Source organism: Balaenoptera musculus, chromosome 18 (genome assembly GCF_009873245.2).
Source record: "Balaenoptera musculus isolate JJ_BM4_2016_0621 chromosome 18, mBalMus1.pri.v3, whole genome shotgun sequence".
NCBI classification, from domain to species: domain Eukaryota; kingdom Metazoa; phylum Chordata; class Mammalia; order Artiodactyla; family Balaenopteridae; genus Balaenoptera; species Balaenoptera musculus.
Window position 1 is genome coordinate 2,335,545 of NC_045802.1, and position 20,130 is coordinate 2,355,674.

General features: G+C 43.3%; 1 long non-coding RNA gene across 2 annotated transcripts; it reads left to right on the forward strand.

Annotated features, from left to right (window-relative positions):
• The first annotated feature begins 10,691 nt into the window (after positions 1 to 10,691).
• Positions 10,692 to 19,652, forward strand: LOC118884104. Of its 2 annotated transcripts, none has more exons than XR_005017186.1 (3): positions 10,692 to 10,824; positions 16,674 to 16,816; positions 19,567 to 19,652. It is a non-coding gene; the product is annotated as an uncharacterized LOC118884104 (long non-coding RNA). The 2 variants fall into 2 exon arrangements; XR_005017187.1 differs by having other exon boundaries at positions 16,701 to 16,816.
• Positions 19,653 to 20,130: the final 478 nt, after the last annotated feature.

Here is a 20,130-nt window from a genome sequence, read left to right on the forward strand (position 1 = left end):
CTCCCTGACTGCCCCAGCTGCTATTCTCTGGCCACACTTCAGCCAGCTTCGTACCCTCCTTTCACCTCGTGGTGCTTGAAAACACAACACCCATCCCAACAGCTGGAAGAGAATTTCCAGTGAGGGTTCTGATGGCCAGTCCTGTGTGGCACACCATTCCCTGTACACGGCACGGCTGCCCCGCAAGTGACAGCATGCCCCCCAGATGCTGTCTCCCGGCAACCGTGGTTGCTACCTGAGATTCACTCACTCGCATGGGACCGAAAACTATCTTAAAGCAAGTAACGCAAGTAAGAGAACTGATTGGATAGCAGATCTAAGGATATGCTGAACACCGAAGCCTCAAGAAAGACAGGGGTGCGTCTGCGCTGCAAAAGCCCAGGAACCAAGGACTTACATGTTTCCAAGAGCCTTTCCACGTTTTGCCAGGTCTGTTTTCGTAGCAGCTGAATTCTCTGTTACGGCAAACTGTCCTTTCCTTGTACTGGGAATCATGGAAACATGGGGAAAGCCTCTCCCAGGGATAACCATCATGGTAACTTCTCACACCACCCACGAGGGTAAACACTGTTGAAACTTCTAACACCATAGATTAATTTTGCTTATTTTTAAACTTTGTATAAATGGAAATCATATAGAATGTCCTCTTATGTGTCTGCTTCTCTCAGTTAATATTATGCTTTTGGGATTCTTCCGTGCTATTGCTGTTAGTTGTAATGTATTTGTTCCCGTCGCCATATAGTATTAACTTGTCTGAATATAAAAATATTCTTTCCTTTGTTCCGTTGTTGATGAAAATTTGGGATTGTTTCCCATTTGGGGCAAATAACACTTTGATGAACTTCCCTCAGGGGAAGTTCACACACAGGTACACCTTTCTTTGGATATATGCCTAGGTGTGCAATTCCAGGTGAAGAGTGTTTAGCTTTACTGGACAATGCCAACTGGTTTTCTAAAGTGGTTTTATCAGTTTATGCTCTCCCCAGCTGTGAATGAGAACTTCAGTTCCTTCATTTCCTTGCATACTACTTTTGTTATTTTCAGGTTTTGTTTTGTTTGGTCTGTTTGTTAATTCCAGTAGGTAGGGTTATCTCATTGAAGTCTGGTTTGCATTGGGTCACGGTTAATGAAGAAATCTTTTTATTTGTTTATTATCATCTCACTGTATCACCTACGTTTATTGATTTTATTTAGCTATACTAGTTTTTTTAAAATAATGTTTGTCTGCTATGTTTTTATCCATTCTCTTATTTTTCCTTTAACATTACATTTAGGGTGTGTACCCTTCAACTGAAGGACTTAAGGCTATGTAAGTAGCGTGTAGTTGTTTTTTCTGTTCAGACTGGTAGTCTTTATTTTTTAATTGGAGAATTTAAGCCATTTACATTTACTGATATATTTGGGTTTATAGCTCACATTTTACTGTTTGATTCATATTTTCCCCATGTGTTCTTTGTTTCTATTCTTCTCATCTTCTTTTGGATTAATTGATAATTTTTTCGAATATTGACTTGCATTATTTTTACCATGTGTATTGATTACCACAAAGATTAAAACCTGATTTTTAAATTTATTTTAGAACAATATAATCAGTAATTTTACTGATGTATATTTAGTTATAATTTATTTTATTATAGCAAATACTGCATATACGTTGGTTATAATATACTAACGTGTAATAGGTACTTTGCTTCCCACACAACTCTTTATTCCTCAGAACTTTTAAAAATTACATATAGCTTCTTCTCACCCTAATGTTATCATACATCTTAGTGTTTTATATACTTTAAATCATCATACTAGATGATAGGTGACATTTTTATTGTTTTATAGTGTTTGTATTTTCTCATATGTTTCCACTTTTTGTTACTCTTCATTCTTTTTTGCATTTTCATGTTTCCATCTAGAGGGACTTTTTATCTTTCTGAATGGCTCCCATTTAAGTTTAGTTTAAAGCAGCTCTAAATGAGAATTATTTTGATTTTTGTTCACCATAACCCATATCCTTTTTACTTTTTTCGTTCTATTTTACACCCGTCTTGTAGTCTTGAAAATGTTTGCTAGCTTATTTTCTAGTTCACCCAGTCTCTTCTGCTCTGCTCTCGCTGTTGGGAAGCCTGTCTTTTGACTTCTGAATTCCAATTTTACATTTTTCAATTATAGGACTTTTACTATTATTTTGTGAATTCTACATCATGTCATCTACATTCTTGAACATGTTAATCATGGTTGTTTAAGATCTCTTTATCATACTTTCATTAATTGGGTTATTTGTAAGCTAACACTATTTTTTACCCTTCTCAGCTTTTTTGGTGTGACTGTTAATTTCTTATTGAGAATTAGATTCTACCTAATCTAAGGAAGATTGTTATCCTCCTCCAGAAAGATTATAATATACCCTCTGGTGGTGAGATTCAGTCAGGGTGCATCATTTTCATCTAATTTAGGGCCAAGACGACTGTGAGCTGGGTTGAGTGTTACTGCAGGCTCCATCTCCATCCTTCACTTATTCCTAGAACCTTTCTCCCCAGCTGGCCCACCTCAAGGCCTGGAGTATCTAACAGAACCCTTTCTGCTTCATGGTGCTTGAATACCATTGTTTTTATCTCCAGACATTTTCAGGAAATTCTATTATGTTTTTCAGTGGCTTTACACTGAGCCTCTTATCTTCTTAAGAATTCAGTAAATGCCTCTAGGCAAAAAACATAAACTATAATTCATCTCTAGGTCTTTTCTGTCACTGGGAATTTAGCTTCTCACATCTCAGCTGTTTTGAAGTCCCAAACTCCAGTTTCTTTGTCTCTAGTCTTGTGAAACTGCCAAATGCCCTGTTGGTGCCTTGTAGAAGCATTTCTCTGCCTGCAGCTTGGTTCTCGCCTCTGGACAAATTGAAAAATGCCCAGAAAACAGTGACTCTTGGGAAGGTCTTATGTATCTCAGAGGTCTCCTTCTCTCCAGGACCTTGATCCTTCAATTTCTCATCGCCCTGACAGCTCTCCAGTGTATTCAAATGCTTTCATCCAGTTTTCCTGTTTGTCCTCAAGCTGGCGTATTGGTCTGCTGCAAGCTACTTCATAATAAATGGAAGCAGAAGTGTCAAGGCACATTTGATAAATAAAAATGTGTACTTCTTGCATCCATTACTGTTGTTAATAGGTTACTGTCTTTAATTCCAGGGAACTAAAGCTTCTACACCATTTCATTAGACAAGAGTAAGTGCAATCCAGCAATCGGCTACTCTCTAAATCACCCAAAAGTGTTGGTCAGAGTCAACCAGCAGCAAAACATCCTTGTCTTTTACAGACGTCATTATATTTGAGGTTAGACACTAACTTTTAGTAAGACACATGGCTTACCTCAAATGCAATAGCTTCCTGTGATCACCTCATTATGTCACCAGAACTGCTATGAAAAATAAAGTTCAGCCTGTTTGTTTGTTCACTTTTCACATGGTAAATTTTGGACCATCTATAAAGTCAGATGTGTAATCCTTGCATGTCTCAAATACATTTCATGCCATTTTTATCAATGTGAAATAGGCAGTTTTCAATCAAAATATACTAATCCCATACTGCTCTATTTATCTATATTTAAAGCTTTATACTCTTTACAGACATATGGAAGAAACTTCGTGCCCTTTATTTCACATGCCAAAAGATTTTTGAGTGTAAAGATAGTTCTATTCCATCAGTGATGAACACATAAAATATATAAATAGGAAAATATTTTCCATGTTATATTTTACCTAACGTGTGTTCACATAGTATTAAACGTTTCTCTTTGGTATAACTGGTCTTATCACTTTGAGAATTTATGCAAATGTCATTGAATGAATTCAGGTGCTTGAAGCTCTATTTTGAGGCAACCATGTGATATGGCTGGCTTAGTAAAATGTGGTTTTAGTATGAAAAAGTAGAAGTCGAATGCTAGGACGAGAGAAGTGCTGAGCCTGCTTTATTCTGCTGTGGTCAGGACTCACCTTGATTTTGGTGTCCTGTTTAGACCTCATTCAAGGGAAACATCAAAGACAAGATAGTATATAGTGTCCCTAGGACAGTGAATGACTTTTAAACCATGTTTGCGTGGAATAGTTCACAGGACCAAAAAGAAGCTAGTACATGTCAAGGGACAAATTTTCCAATATTGGGGCATCTCTTGACATGGAAGCGTAAGAGGCATTCTTGGTCTTTATGAAGAAGAGAGGCTCAGGGTCAAAGGGTGAGCAGGACTGACATGAGATTTATATGAAGAAGAACTTTTTAACAATTGGAGCAATACTGTGGTGGGTAAATTAATGCAGGAAGTAGAAAAGCATAAAGCACTAAAGATATTCAGTGATTTCTTGGGGGATGGCATCAAGGGGATAGTCTAGGTGATTTCTAAAATTTCCTCCAACTCTAAAACTATAAGACCCAGAAATGTCATATAAAGTCAGATCTCTGCTTTCCTTTCTCATTTAATAACTTAACATTTATTTACATGGAACATCAAAATTGGTTTTTCTTTCTTTCGTAGTTTGGGGGAAGGATTGGAAATTTGAAGAAGAATAAGCTCTCTGCATAAAATTTTATCATGATGTAGTATTTAGCTCAAATCTTCTGCTGTATGGTCATTTCTATAATCATCAGTAGTAAAGGACACGGGACTCATGGCTAAGATCTTAAATCAAGCAAGGTTTCTGCCACCTGAAAACCAGGACAGCCTTTCCTCCTGTTTCCTTCAGCTTCTCCTTCTGAGACGTCACCAGAAGCATGTTTAACACTCATATTTGTACCAACATCTGTTCAGGAGGATCCAGGAGTTATCTAAAACATCAGAAGATTTCTGTCTTGTGCTCCCCACATCCATCTGAGCCCTCACCAGAACTGCCTGTAAGGTCCGTATTTCTACCCAGTGGTCTCTTCAGGGCAATCTACGTTTCTCTCTACCTTGCACCTCAAAACCCTTCCAGCCTCTCCCCATTACCCAATCCCAAGACCAATTCCACATTTTTAGCTGCTTGTTACAGCAGCATCCTACTTCCTGGTACCAGAATCTATGTTAGTGTCTCGGGGCTGCCGTAAGTAAGTACCACAAATTAGGTGGCTTAAAACCACAGAAGTGTATTCTCTCGTAGTGCTGGAGGCCAGAGTCTGAAAGCAGGGTGTTGGCAGGGTCCCCTTCCCCATGGGGGTCCTAGGGAGGATCTGTTCCATGCTCTTGGGTTGCAGATCCTCGGCTTGTAGCTGCATTCCCTCCACTGTCACGTGGCCCTCTTCCCCGTGTGTCTCTGTCTCAGTGCATCTCTTCCAGAAGGACACCAGTTACTGAACTGAGGACCACTTAATCCAGTATGATCTCATCTTAACTAATTATATCTGCAAAAATCCTATTTCTCACATAAGGTCACATTTGGTGGAGACACTATTCAACCCACTACACGGGTTCTGTGTTCTTTGCGGGCTGTAGTGTGTCTGATCATCCTTATAGTTCCAGAATTAGCAGTGTCCGGCACTTGAAGGAAGGAAGGAAGGGGGAAAGAAAGGGAGGGAGGGAGGGGATGTTCTCAATCACTAACTCTGTCAATTGGGACCAGTTTAAACCTCAAAGTTGAGATGAATACATTAAATAATGTCCACTTCATTGGAGCATGATTTAAGATTGAGCCTTGAATTTTGATCCTCCTGTTTCTCCACATAACTGTTTCCCATTAATCTCATTGACTGTCTCCAAATCAGCTTGAGGACACCGTCCGGTCCACCCACGGAGATGGAAGTTTGCCATTTGTGGTTGAGTTTATTCTATTCCAGTAGGATTCTCATCACATCCTTTCTTCTAGTTCTTCTCACAAGAGAAGATCCTCCTCGACCACCCATATTTCTATATATTCAGAGTGCAGCTGTGTGGTCTTGGTAGGTCACTTAACCTTTCTGTGCCTCTGTTTCTTTACTTGTAAAACGGTACAAATAAGGGTACCTAAAACATAGGATTGCTATAAGCATTAAATAAGTTATCATTTATAAAGTGTTTAAAGCTGTGCCTGGTACAGAGTAAATGCTGCATATGTGTTTGCTAAATAAATTGTACTTCATGTCGCTGAATAAAAGTCAATGAAGTTTTTCTGTAAATGAATTATGACACAGCCATCAAGTGCCCAAAAGGCTCTGGGTGTTTCTCATCGTTTTCTTCGAGACGTAGCAACTGAGAGCTGGTTTCATCGATGTAGTTACTAAATGCAGCAACACGAAGGAAAATTTTCTGAGAAGCATTTTCCTGGCTGAGCTTAAAGGTCTGCTCCTCAAACACTTCTGTTTTGGAGATACGACATTTTACAGCATGAATGGAAAAAACTGCCTGGAAGCTAGAGTGTTTTTTTTCTTTTTTACATAACGCCCACTATTTGTACCTTACATTTCATGGTTTACAGAATGTTTGTTTTCAATAGTAATAGGGTTGCAAAAAGCCTGCCTGATGTGCAGCCTAATCTGGGAATCACAGAACCTGAGAAAGTTGGCGGTCTGTTGATGTCCTTTCTTGGCTTCTGCTTTGCACGCTTACTTGAAGGGCTGTCAAAGTTGGCACAGCTTAAATGTCATTTTTTAAATAACTGAGCATCTAAAGGCAGGCTGAGGTGTGTGTGTGTGTGTGTGCACGTGTGTGCACGTATGCGAGCACGTGTCAAAAAATGAAAGAGTTTAGCAAATATCTTCATTTGATTGAACATGCAAATTAACTCAGACTTCACTTAAAATAAGTCGCTTTTCTCAGCCTCCTGTAGGACTGTTTCAATTGAGTTCAATCAAGGTGACACAAGCTGGGACCCTGCCAGGTAAGAATGACATCACACGAGGAATGTTCTTTGGCTGTAGCCCCACCTCTCCTACATCCTTACCCACCCCCACCCCCTTTTGTCCTTTGCTAGAGCCTGAAATCTGTTCTTATTCCTCTTGGGAGGTCCATTTACGTTGAAGGCACATCTGGCTTAATTAGGCTGACAGCTGCTCCAGGTACATTGGACGGGGTCCAGGCATCACATGCATTGCCATGAACTTGGCAGTTTAACCTTTCATAAGCTCATCTTCAGGCTGCAAATGAACTCAAGAGATGTGCTTTTATTATTTGTTACTACATGTTCATTTTCTGCCTTGCTACCAAAACTGTCATCGGAGAGACCACACTACAAGGCAAAGGGCAGTTCCCTCGTGCCAACTGGCGAACAGCAAGGACCCAACTACCCAAACCTGTGAAATCTGGGCGGAAAAGCATAATAATAAGTGGTCCAGGGCGGTTCTGGGGAAGAGGCTGAGAAAACAATTCCCCTTTCAAGGCCCATGGCTTGCGTTTGCTTACATAGAACCTTTAGGCAGTAAAAAAGTGACTACAGTTATTGCTGCTTTGGCCCCAGCCAGCAGAGAAGGTGGTCTTCGGATGCCCCACATGCAGCGATGTTTCTCATCCGCACTCCTGTTCCGCCAGCAACAGGGTGACCAAAAGGTTGGCACATTCGGATGGGATGGGTCGGGCTGTTGCAAAGCCACGCAGCCTGTGTTTTAAACTGCCTGCATTAAATGCCTTTGCTGTTGCTTTCATCAGTGTGCACATAGCTTTATTCCAGGAGAGCTCCATGCAGAAAAGCTGGGAATAACAACTGCTTTAGCTACCTCCACCCCAGCCCGAGCCCAGATTCATAAAAGCAAAGGCAATTCCAGAAGGCCCTTCCAAGGAAAGATGGTTTGCCTTTTCCCCACCGTACGCACTCAGAGAAGGAGAGCGTTTTATTTAACACATTGCTGTCTGCCTTCCTGGAGGTTCAGCTAATAGAATATCTGGTTCTCTGGGGGGTTTCCTTTTCCCAAGGAGCCACACTGTTGGCCTTCCAGGGGACGAAGGGAATCTTTCGAAACGGAAGGTCCTTCAGTTTGCCAGGAGCACCGTCTTCTTTGAGCGGACGTTTTCTATCATTATAGTTAACTCGTCTTTTTCTCCCTTACAATTCTCCTTTACTCTGATTGGTCCCCGGAGATGCACGATGCACCAAGTTTCTCACACCACGCCTCCTCCGGGAATTTCACGTTGAAATGCATTTTGTCTTACAAAATAGGCCCAACCGTACATTTTTCACATGCATGCTTTTGCGAACTTGACTTCATCTTTAGATTTTTTTTTAATGCCTCATTTTCCTGAGGGCACTTTTTGCGAAACTGATAAAATTCCTAATCTGTAGCATGTAACGGGCGAGCCCCACCTCAAGTGTGGATTCCTGGGATTCTCCCGAAACTTAAGACGTGGTGAAGGGAAAGAAGACAGTCAGGAACGGACGATGTCCCTTAACACTGGGAAGCGAGGCTCAGCACGCGGCGCGGGGATCCGCTTCCGTCTGGGGGGCCTCCGCACGTCTTCCCACGCCGGAGGAGAGAGGCTTCCCGCACCCCCAGGAACTCGCATCAGCGAGCGACCTTCTCCGCCGGGGCAGGGCCAGCCGGCCCCGGGAGCCCTCCACCCTGACCCTGACCGGTCCAGCGGCGCACCTGCCGGCCTGGGGGCAGCGGCCCGTGCATCTCAGCAGCGGGATGCGGTTTGAAAATAAGAGCCAACGGTGCGTGTGAAGAGGGGCGCAGGCTCAGTGTGGGCTCCCGCGAGGGTTCCCGGGGCCTGGCAGCGCTTCGGAGGCTGGGGCGGCTGCCCGAGGTCAAGCCGGAATGGGTGCCAGGATAGATTTTCCTTTCCGGACGGAAGAGGACACCCGAAGGCCACTAGGGGCTCAGCTGTCTCCCTCTTTGGCCCAAAATCCACGGCTGCGGCTCCCAGCTGGCCAGCCCCACGCTCCACCCCCCTCGTGCCAGGGAATGACCAGCCTTGGCCCCCAAAGCCAGCCCGCCATGGGAGAAAGCGCTAGGACATCGAGGATGCCGGTAAAATCCCAAAGACCAAATATTCAGGTCGCTCATTTAAGTACATAGCATATATAAATAATATTTCTTAGAGATGCTTAGCTACAATTTAAAAATTTTTTTTTTTTTTACAAAACTATGTTACCTATCACTATAACGTTGCTCACAGTGTACAGATAGGAGTAAAACAATAAAGGAACGGAATGAGAAAAAGTTTTATCACATTATTTTTCTTGCCCCACCAGCCAATTAAACGAACGGGAGCGTTTAACATATTAGATTTAAAAAGTGCACCAGCAATTGGCTCTCATGGATGCTTTGATCCATTTCCTAAAACAGACAAAGAATAAAATTCGCAGTTGAGCAAACAAAAAATCAACTTTCTATTTGATGGCAATAAAATCTGTGCTTCTTGAGCAAACGCTATCAGAATAACTGATTTGTTTCTTTACTTTTTCAAATCTGTGTACAAGTCAGGTCAAATGTCTGTTTTAGTTTATATAAATATTAATAACCGTACAATAAAATTTTATGATGTAATCACACACCACGCCATGAATGTTAGTCATAGACCGTGCACCATGCACTTCCGTCCACTGTAAAGCACTCGGCACAGCGGCTGGCTTGTTTATAACAACCCCTCTTGACAACTGTAGTGCTGCCTTTTCCCTCCCTATTAATTAATACATGCGACAGAGGATAACGCCACCTCTGGGACAACAAAAACCTTTCGTTCCCCTGAGCCTCTGGGCATCCACTCGGCTGTCTTTGTAGATGCTTTTTCCTCGCTGATTAAATGAGATAAATTCAGGCCACTTTCTGAGTTCCAGTGAACCGGGAGGGGTAATCCAGCACCTGTTGGAGGCTTGTGAAGCTGGTGACAAGCCGCTCACACGTCCCCGGCTACTCTGTCCTCCCAGCCCGGGAGCCGACCGGAGCCTCTAAAGCCAACCTCACCTCATGCAAAGCCGCTCCTGCTGGGTTTCAGAACCACATCTTCATTATTCAGATTTTTCAAAAAGGCTTTGATGGTCAGAGCTAACAAGTAAGTACAAAGCATGTAATATAAGTCTGAAAAACATGTTGATAGTAAAAAAAAGTTGGCTATTTGACTTACTTAAGCTCAAACATCCAGCTATTTGGAAATATCTGTTTTTGAACTGAATTTCTCCTCTCATCCAGGTGTTTGGCATTTTGTAGACAAGGATTAAGTGCCCATATTAGCATATAACGTGTCATATCCCTGGAAATTTGGGCAAACTAAAAGAAATTGGCTTCTTTCTTAGCATAGTCAAAATAAACTTTTCTCATTTCGTTTATAAGGTCACATCCCAAAGGGGAGGCGGGTTCCATGAAATCGTGGTTTTCATCCAGTGGCTACTTGTTTCACTCCGGGGTAAGGACTTGCAGCGAATAAGACACGTGAGCTGAGCGGCCGGGGCCCGTGGAGCTGCGAGGCCCCTCAGGACGCTGCGCGCGTCACCTCCAGGCAGGCACGCGGCCTCCGCCGGCCGCCCCCAGCTGGTCCCCGGGGAAGCGCCTCCCAAAGTGTACAGACGATGCAGATGGACTCTCAGCCTCGGAAGTTTCCCTCGTTAGGGCTGAGGGTGTGAGAGGGTAGAGCCTGGACCCCTGGCCACGCGCGGGGCCACAGGGGGTCTGCAGCACGCCCCGCATACCCCCGGGGGGCTGGCCGGTGCCCGGGCGGGAAGAGTTTGCTCCGGGATGGAGGCTCCCACGCGAGGAGCCGAAAAGCAAACCCGCTGTGGACTAAAGCATAGCACTCGCTTGCCCTCTCCTTGCTTCTGTTTTCTAGAAATTTACGGACGTGGGAGACCCTGGGCCAACCCGCTGCAGGTCCAGGCTGGCAGCTGCTTCGGTAAATTCCTCCAGTGAGGTGGATCGGATCCTGGTACGGACGATGACACCAGGGTGGAAGAGAAGTTACTGACAGGTACGCACAGAGACAGCAGGACGCTTGTAAGCAAAGAAAAATTCCTGCAGCCAGCAGTTTCTGCCCTGTCTCTTCCCAAAGTCCATGGCAGTGTGGGTGCTGCAGCTGATTCCTAGGGAAGACAGAGACCACCTAAGTCCCTTCCACGAGATCACAACATTGGGGGTGAACGCGGGCAAGGCCAGCTCTCAGTGCCCTGCGGGTATGAAGTAAACCCTGGTCTCCAGGTGTGGGAAGTCATCTTCCTATCAAGGTTTAAATCGGTATTTTCCCTGTCACGCTTTTCTGAGGTCAAGAGTTCGTACAGCCTTTGTCGTCACCGTACCCTGTGTGCGTCGCATCCAACAGAAAGAGCTCTGGCTAGACGTTTAAATAACCAGGATTTTTTGTAAAGATCATATCCAAATTTCACCAGTTATGGGATGTGGGGAAAATCACTCAACTTTCTGAGTATTTCTTTCAGCTTTCTATAGTGAAATCACAATAACACCCACAACTCAGAGTTGCTAGAAGGCGCACATGAGGACACAGATCTTCGGAGCTTTGCAAACTCTCAAGTATAGGACACGAGGCCGGGGGGTGTGCGCCTCTGCCTTGTGGGCCACAGGAAAGCATGCGGGCGCAGGCCTGCGGTGTGGGCAGCCTCCGGAGGCTGTGTGCCACAGGATGGAGGAACTTGATTTGCATTTGGCAAAAATGTCCTTCAGATCAGCAGGTAGAGAACTGAATCTAAGGGGCGGGGAGGCCTTTAAGAGGCTACTAAGGTGTTTTACACAAAAGGCAGAGAGGCAGTCGAACTAGGGACGTCCTGATGGTGAGATGGGCGTGGTCAGAAGCAGCCAGTTTAAAACACTCGCAGCTCCAAGAGTCAAGTGCGTTTTCACAGTGCGAACAGTGTGAACTTGGGAAGACAGAGTGAGAAACAAGTCTGGGAGTAAAACACAAACGAACAAAAACCGAGAGTCAGTTTGGCACGTGCTCAGTTTGTGACCTGCGCGCACCTGGAAGGGAATGTGAGCTGGTGGGACTGAGTCTGCAGACCACGGGTGATGGCAGGGCTGAGACGCGAGTTCCACTTGTCAGTAGAATTGAAAGTGATGGTTCCTGGGAGCACTCAAGCTTCGGGGGCAGGGGGAGATGGCCAAAAAGGGAAGATGGCCAGAGACTGAGCGCCAGGGTCCCCCAGCATCCCGAGGGCAGGAGCCAGCACCACGGGGACTGGGTCAGACGCGGCCGTCTCTGGAGGTCCTCCTGACTCCATCAGTTCCTGGCACGGAGTCAGGCTGGGATTCCGTGCGGGGCTGTGCTTTTACCCGGGTGCCAGCCGCTCACACAAGGCGGTGGACCCGTGAGGGCAGGGGCCGCGTCCTGGTCATGGCTCTGGATCCTGGATCTGCCCCAGGAAGATGGCAGACTTTGAAACTGATGTTTGTTGAGCAAAGCAAGACTTGAAAATCTGCTTGAATACCCTAAGATTTTATCCCATTTCGTAAGTAACTTGTGTTAGGAGAAGCTTCAATTGCATAATAGGTGGGGTATGTGTAAATGCTACTCTATCCATAATACCTGGCCCTTGCTGTATCTGGGGTGTGACGTTTTGCCCTGAAAATAGATATAAAAAATATACAGCACGGAGACAAAAAAAGAGAAAAATCTCTCTCTCTTCCTCTCTCCTCTGTCCTTTGACTTGTTGAGAGCTGTGGCTGAAAACAAATCCTCTAAGATGAAAACTACTAATTCCAATATTTCACATTTGGGGTCATTTTCCTTTATTTTTAAAAACATTGCTGTAGCCTCCCCTCCACTCCCCACTCCCAGCCATATTTCTAACCTGCCGCAAGGCCAGCAACACCTAATGCAAAGTGTGCGTGTCAGAGGGTGGCCATGCATATTCATCACCGCCCCTTGGACCACCCTGGTGATTTATCTCTTGCGTCTCGCATCTCCTTATTGGGTTTATAAGTTATGTGATCTTTCATTTTCTGTGTCAATTTCCTGTTTTCATTTTGCAAATTCAGTGCCACGCATCCACTTCTATTAATTTGGCACCTGGAACTGAGATTTACTGTGTGGTCTGACACCTCTAGTTCAATCAAAATAAAATATCAGACCCGTAGCTCTCTCTCCATTGCCCCAAATTGTGTTGCTGTTCTTTGTACCAAGCTGAGTCATCTCCTTAAAGCATAGGCCTCAGTTTCCTTGATCAGTAAAGTGGGGATCATACCTGCAGTGTTTCCTTCTCATAAGGACGTGATAAAATTCCTAAAGTAAAAATAATTTTCATTGGCTTTTGTGCTTCAGGAAATTATTTTCCTTATAAAACACGGGGTCACCTGAGTGATAGGGAAACCCTGTTCGTCCACAGCCAATGTCTGCAACAAAGGCCTGGCTGGAAGTTCCAGCAGTGGCCAACCAAGCCTCATTGACCGTATCTCCAAGTGTAGGTGACACCTATGGAAACAGTTATGTCTGTTAAATCTGAAGAGGATTAGGTGCCTATGAATTAGAATAGCGTCTGCAGTTACACCAGGGAGGATGCAATTGCCAGGGTGATCCATCCTCACCCTTCAGGATGGAGGCCGAATAACAGCTGGGTTTGAGAAGAAAGGTCTACTCGCATGATCAAATTTCATCAATGATCAGGGGCAGGATGAGTCATACACCTGCTGAAGCTCCCGGGCCGGACCTTCGCTGCAATCACACATCGACTCTAGAGGACCAGGTCCTCCCGGTCACTTAGGCAAACTCTGTGACTTACAAGGAAACGTCCAGACTCGCAATGCAGGGATCCACGAAAGCCTCAGTATCCACAAAAGCCTCAGTATCCACGAGGGGCTCCAAGAGAAGCCAGTGCAAATGTAAACCAGGCCACAAGGCTAGGAAAATGCCCGGAGGAACCACCGCCAGGGGGACACCAAGTCTGCACGAGGCTGTCCTGCTACCGGGTTTTAAAAGTAGTTGGTTTTCTACATCTGTGACTCTATTTCTGTTTTGTAAATAGGTTCACTTGTACCATTTTTGTAGATTCCACATATAAGCGATATCATATGATATTTGTCTTTCTCTGTCTAACTTATTTCACTCAGTATGACAATCTCTAGGTCCATCCACTGAGGGGGAAAGGCGGGGGGAGGGATAAATTGGGAGATTGGGATTGACATATACACACTACTATATATAAAACAGATAACTAATAAGAACCTACTGCTTAGCACCGGGAACTGTACTCAGTACTCTGTAATGACCTATATGACAACAGAATTTTAAAAAGAGTGGATATTATGTATACGTGTAACTGATTCACTTTGCTGCACAGCAGAAACTAACACAACACTGTAAATCAACTACACTCCAATAAAAATTAATTTTAAAAAAAGTAGTTGGACATGTTTTAACACAGTAGCTCTCTCTCCCTTTACACTTTCTTCTCTTCCACTCTTCAATCTGTAGTGGGAAAGAATCTGTATTTGGTAATTTAAGCTCTCATCTTAAGAAAAGTTTGAAGTAGTTGTGAGTAAACGTTGTGAGCGGGAAACCTGAACCCAGAGTCGGTGTAACCGTCCAAGTCCCCGACACATGGGGAAAGTCAGCAGCACCAGAAATAAACACAGCCGCGCATACATCAGCAGAGAATGTGGATGGAAACTTCACTGTGGGTACCACTGGGAACAGGGAGAAAACAAGCAGATGGTAATACTGGAGGGAAAAGGGGAAATATAAAAAGAAAATATAAAAAGAGGAACTATTGAACTGTTTTGCACAGGATAGGAGAAATTTTGAATTGTTTCTACTTAGCAAGGTAAGAGTTAAGATAAGAATTACGATAAAAATAAATAACACATTCGTGAAAAGGATTCTATAAAGGCGTAAAAGAACTTTAGGCTTAAAAATGGCGTTCAGGCAATTCTAGAAAGTAAGTACATATATATTTGCCTAAAATTAGTGATAAAACTGGATCTATCAAATTCTAACTTGCGTTCGAAGAGATATAAAACAGCCTGCAGACATGTTTAGTTGAAACAAATCTAGTAAATCACAAACAAAATGCAAAGCAAAATTCAAAACTACGATTTTTCAAAACATTGAGTTTTTTCACTCATGAATAGCCACCATCACGGTTATTTATCAACATCTCATATTCAATTGTTAGAAATGTTATTGGTAACTGCAAGTATGTGTTATCTAAACAGGTATGTTTTGCAGAAGCACCGAGATGCGCATTGCTTTGGTTCATGTCTGAATCATTTTGGCAGCAGGTGCCGTGTGTGCAGCCGGGTCTGAGCAGATGCTGGGTGTTGAGGGCACAGCCCTAACAGCACGTGGCCCAGCCCCCCGTCAAGGGGTTTGGGCTGGTCAGTCATTAAACTACTCTGTTCACATAAAGATCTTCAGATTTACGCCAAGACACATCTTTCACATGAAACTTGATAAATGCTTCAGCTTCAAAAATCCCACCCATTTGTCCTCAAGCACCATTTCCTCTGAGCCCTCCCTCCCCGACCTTCTAAATTGGTGAGCCCTGGTCTTTCCTGTTTCTAAAGTCCTCCCTGTGCTGTCCCTAGAGACGCACTCAGCAGTCTGTTCTGTCCGTCCTGCCCGCTCTCAGTCTGCTACTGTCCTGTGCGTCACACATAACCGAGCCCCAAAGGGTTCAGGAAGTGCCTCGTGAATGAAGGTTTACGGGACCCGAGCAACAAATAAACAAATGACGTGATAATTAAACTGAGCTGTCCCAGGGCAATCATGAGATCTGGACAAAATAAGCCGATTTACCTGTGCCCTATTTTCGTTTTTATTTCCCTAGAAATGAAACACTCTTCACTTGGATTAAAAATTCATTTTCAGTCCGAAATGACATGTCGAAATTTCTCAGCTTCTCTGGATTACTGGATAATCCAGGGGTCTTTCATTCCTCAGATTAATTTATTCTTCTGCCCTCTTTGAATAAAATGAAGTGTACAACTTGAATCATGGAAACTACTATTTTAAAAATTGTTTACGGGGGATAAGGGGGGAAGGGATAAATTGGGAGATTGGGATTGACATATACACACTACTACTACTATATATAAAATAGATAACTAATAAGTTCCCTCTATAGCACAGGGAACTCTACTCAATACTCTGTAATGGCCTATATGGCCATATGGGAAAAGAATCTAAAAAAAAAAAAAAAAAGAGTGGATATATGTATATGTATAACTGATTCACTTTGCTGTACACCTGAAACTAACACAACATTGTAAATCAACTATACTCCAATAAAAATTTTAAAAAAGAAAGAAATAGAAAACTTATTTGGGATAAAAAAAACGTTGTTTACAACCTATATAATTAGACAGGTAAATATGGTCTAAGCACGATACATATATTTTAAATGTGTAATAGTGCTGCCGCAACCATTGATGAAAGATAACTTTGTTCTGGTTTATATGAACAAGTTTATACATTTTGAATACTTCTTGCAGGTTGTATTATGAAAATATTTTCTCTCTTGAAGAAGGGATTAGTTGTCAGAAATCCGATATGTTCAGCAAGAGAAGGAATCTTGGTTTTCTGATGGAGGTGGATTTTCTGTTCAAGATCAGTCATAACTTGTTCCTATAAAAACACACAAGGAAGGGATAAGGCACATTCTTCCCTAATATTGCAGGGAAGCAAGTTCAGAATTTAAAGATGAATTACCTCATTGTTCTACTAATATACGGTAATTAACTGCGCCTCTCGGTTTAAATTACTAATTGGGGGATTCCTATCAGGGATTGGAGCTACTGCTCCTCTCAAGAATGTTCAGTTCTAAACCAGTTGTTAGACACTGTCTCATTAAGTTACTACTTCATTCGTTACAGCTGCTCCTTCTTCATCTCTTTCTTCAGAAGAATCCCATCCAGCAGAGGCGGTTTCCATGTTTCATAATTACTCCTCCTCCAAGGAAGACCAAAGAAGCTGACGGTAGCACAATCCCATGACTGCTCATCTTGGAAGTGATGAGGTACAGTCAATCAAACATAGACGTATGCAGGATTAATGGAGCAGGTTGCATTTCAGAAGTAGAAAACCCTTGCAATACCAATTATAAATTATTTCTTAAAGCTAACTGTATTAAAAAAAAAAATCTTTCTGATTTCTCTTAAAGTCACTTTAAATGGATCCATTCTTCTGGTTGTTTGTCTTAGTTAACCTTACATTAAGCTTTATCTCTAGTTTAGGGGTTTATTTTTCAAAAAGTCACTCTATTTGCAAATAAGAGAAAGCTCTGCAGAAAAATGAAACTAAAACACAAAATCTTCTTTTCCCTCAATCAGAATTTAACAATGAGTTCACTGGTCCATGACACTAAAATGTATTTCTCTGTTAGCAGTTGACACAAGAATTCAAGCAGGATATTAAGCTGAACAGCAAGGGCTTGTGAGAAAATCAGGAAAAGTCTTCAGAAATCCATCGCCAGAGGCTCCACAGTGGTGAAGGGGGACTCGTGCTGGAGGGAGGGTGGGTGTCTCCCCTTGGGGGAGGTCGGAGGTGCGTTAGATTTTGAGAAGTCTTGGTCTCAGACAACCATGCTTTTTCCCACAAAGCTGTCAAATATGTCTTACCCTTAAAGAACCATCAAGAAGGTGTGAGAGATAATGGAAGCCAGACAAAGGACAGTCCTGTCCTTAATTGCTTGTTTGTGGAGGCCCAGGCCTCCAGTGGTGGAGAATTCTCACCAACCTCGCCTTATAGTATGATGAAAACAAACACAAGTTAAGATGTGGGTTCACAGCTGCGAACCAGGCCACAGGGGCTGAATGCGATGAGGAAACAGTGCGCCTCAGGGTCTGCGGAGCCCCCTCGGGCCTGTTAGCTTCTGAGTCTCCTGGATGTGCTGATGTTCAGGCAGAGCAAAGATAAGGTTTCCGTGTCCCCTTAGCACCTGGGCCAATTTAGCAGCAGTGCCCCTCACGCTGGGGGACTTCCTATCCTTCTAGACTTTTCCTCCAAAGCAGTTTCTTCTCAAGAGCGTCCCAGGTCAGAGAATTTATGGTAGATTATCAGGTGGTGAAAAGAGCCCCCTCTGCCCTGTGTTCTGAGCTGTGGTGCAGAGCAGCCTCTTTGGGCTCGTGAGGACCTGTGTGTCTGTGAGAAATCCGGAACCAAAGTAAGAGCCGTAGAACAACAGCAACAGCCAGGACAAAACACACTGCCTCGCTTTGACCCAGGAAATGGAAAGCATTCTACGTGCCTCCAAATTCAGCCAAATTCAGGCTCGGGCCATGGTGAAGATGTTTTTCTCCTGTTCATCTACAGAAGGCACTAAATGTGCATAAACACCCACATAGGAAAATCATTTTTTAATAATGGAACTTAATTTCTATGTCCCGGCATGCCCCAATCCCACCAGGGGCAGGAAGTTCCTTCCCATCACTTCCAGGGAAGCCCATCACCTGAGGGCCAGGCAGTGCTGGCACGGGCGGCTGGGCCATCCAGTCATGTTCGTCTCTGCAGGGACGGCTGGTCCCCCGCAGCAAAACCTCCCAGGTCCCAGCTGGGCCTCCTCCTTCAAGGCCCCTGCAGGTCTCCGGGCTGTTTCTCAGGCACCTCTGACCCCATGCTGGTGCAAGGCGCCACAGAAGCATTGACGGGTTTTCGATACCACCCTCTGCAGCTTCCAGGAGCTCTGCAAGGCAGCCCCAGCATCTCGAGCAGCAATCGTCACCCGGTGCTCCGGCTCCTGGACCCGGGGCCCCGCACTGATGTTGGCTGATGTCCCTCACCCTCTGAATTTTCAGATTTCCTAGAAACTAGATGTTTGTGCCAACCCACCAGCGAGCTGTACAACGTTCACCCTCTCCTCTTCAGAATACCTCAACAGCTAGTGGGTGTTCTAATAATTCTAAGGAAAATATTTAACTCCTCCGGGCAGAGAAAGCCAACCTACACCTCAATGGCTCCAGACTCTGACTGTTCCAGAAGCTTTATGCTCCAAGTCCTTAAGGACTAGACTTCTTTTTTTAATTAAAATTTTTGTTTTGAGATAAATGTAGATTCACATGCAGTTGTAAGCGATCCCAGGTATTGAATACCTTGTACACAGTTTCCCCCAATGGTAACATCTGGCAAAACTACAGTACAATAATACAACCAGGATGTGATGCAGTCCACATACAGAACATTCTATCACCCCAAGGACCCCCCCCCCATTTTATCCTCTGGCAGCCACTAATAATTTGTACTTCTCTATAATTTTGTCATTTCAAGAGTATTATATAAATGAAATCATGTGGAAACATTATATATAACATATACAGAATATTACATATTGCATATATAATATGTATATGTTATATATGTAATATATATGTACTATATAGCATATGTGCAATTTAGTACATTAAAGTACATATATACCATATGCTATATGCTATATAGTACATATATATATGAAAATTTTTGTGATTGCTTTTTTCCCCCTCAATATAGTTCTCTGGAGATTTAACCAGGTCATTGCAGGCCTCAGTGGTTTCCTCCTATTTGATGCTGAGTAATATTCTGTGGTATAGATGCCCCACATCCACTGAAGGGCATCTGGGTTGCTTCCAGGTTTGGGCTATTATGAATCAAACTGCTATAAATATTCGTGTATAGGTCTTTGTGTGAACGTAAGTCTTCATTGCTCTGGGATAATCGCCCCGGAGAGCAAAAGCTAGTAGATATGGCAGTTACACGCTCAGCTTTTTAAGAAACTACCGAACTGTTTTCCAGATTCCCACCAGCAGTGCCTGAGGGACCCAGTTTCTCTGCACCCTCATCAGCATTTGGTGATGTCACTATTTTATTCTAGCCATATCAATAGGTGAGTAGAAATAGCTCTTCACGGCTTTAATTTGCATTTCCCTAATAGCTAATATTGTTGGACATCTTTTCATGTATTTATTTGTATTTATCTGTAAATCCCTTTCATTGAAATGCCTGTTAATATCTTTTAACTATTTTCTAATTGGATTGTTTGTTTGTATACTGTTCTGTTCTGAGATTTCTTTATATGTTATAGACACTTGTCATTTATCAAATATTTAGCTTGCAGAATTTTTCTACCAGCGTATAGCTTGTCTTTTCATCCTCTTAATGTGTTGTGCAAAGCAAAACTTCTTAATTTTGATGGAGTCCAATTCATCAAGTTTTCTGTTTATGCGTTGTGCTTTTCACGGCAAGTCTAAGAACTCTTTGCCCAACCATACGTTCCAAGATTTTCTCCTGTTTTTCTCTAAAAGCCTTAAATAGAATGACAGATTTTGACTTAAGTTTTGTTTAAGCTGTGAAGTTTAG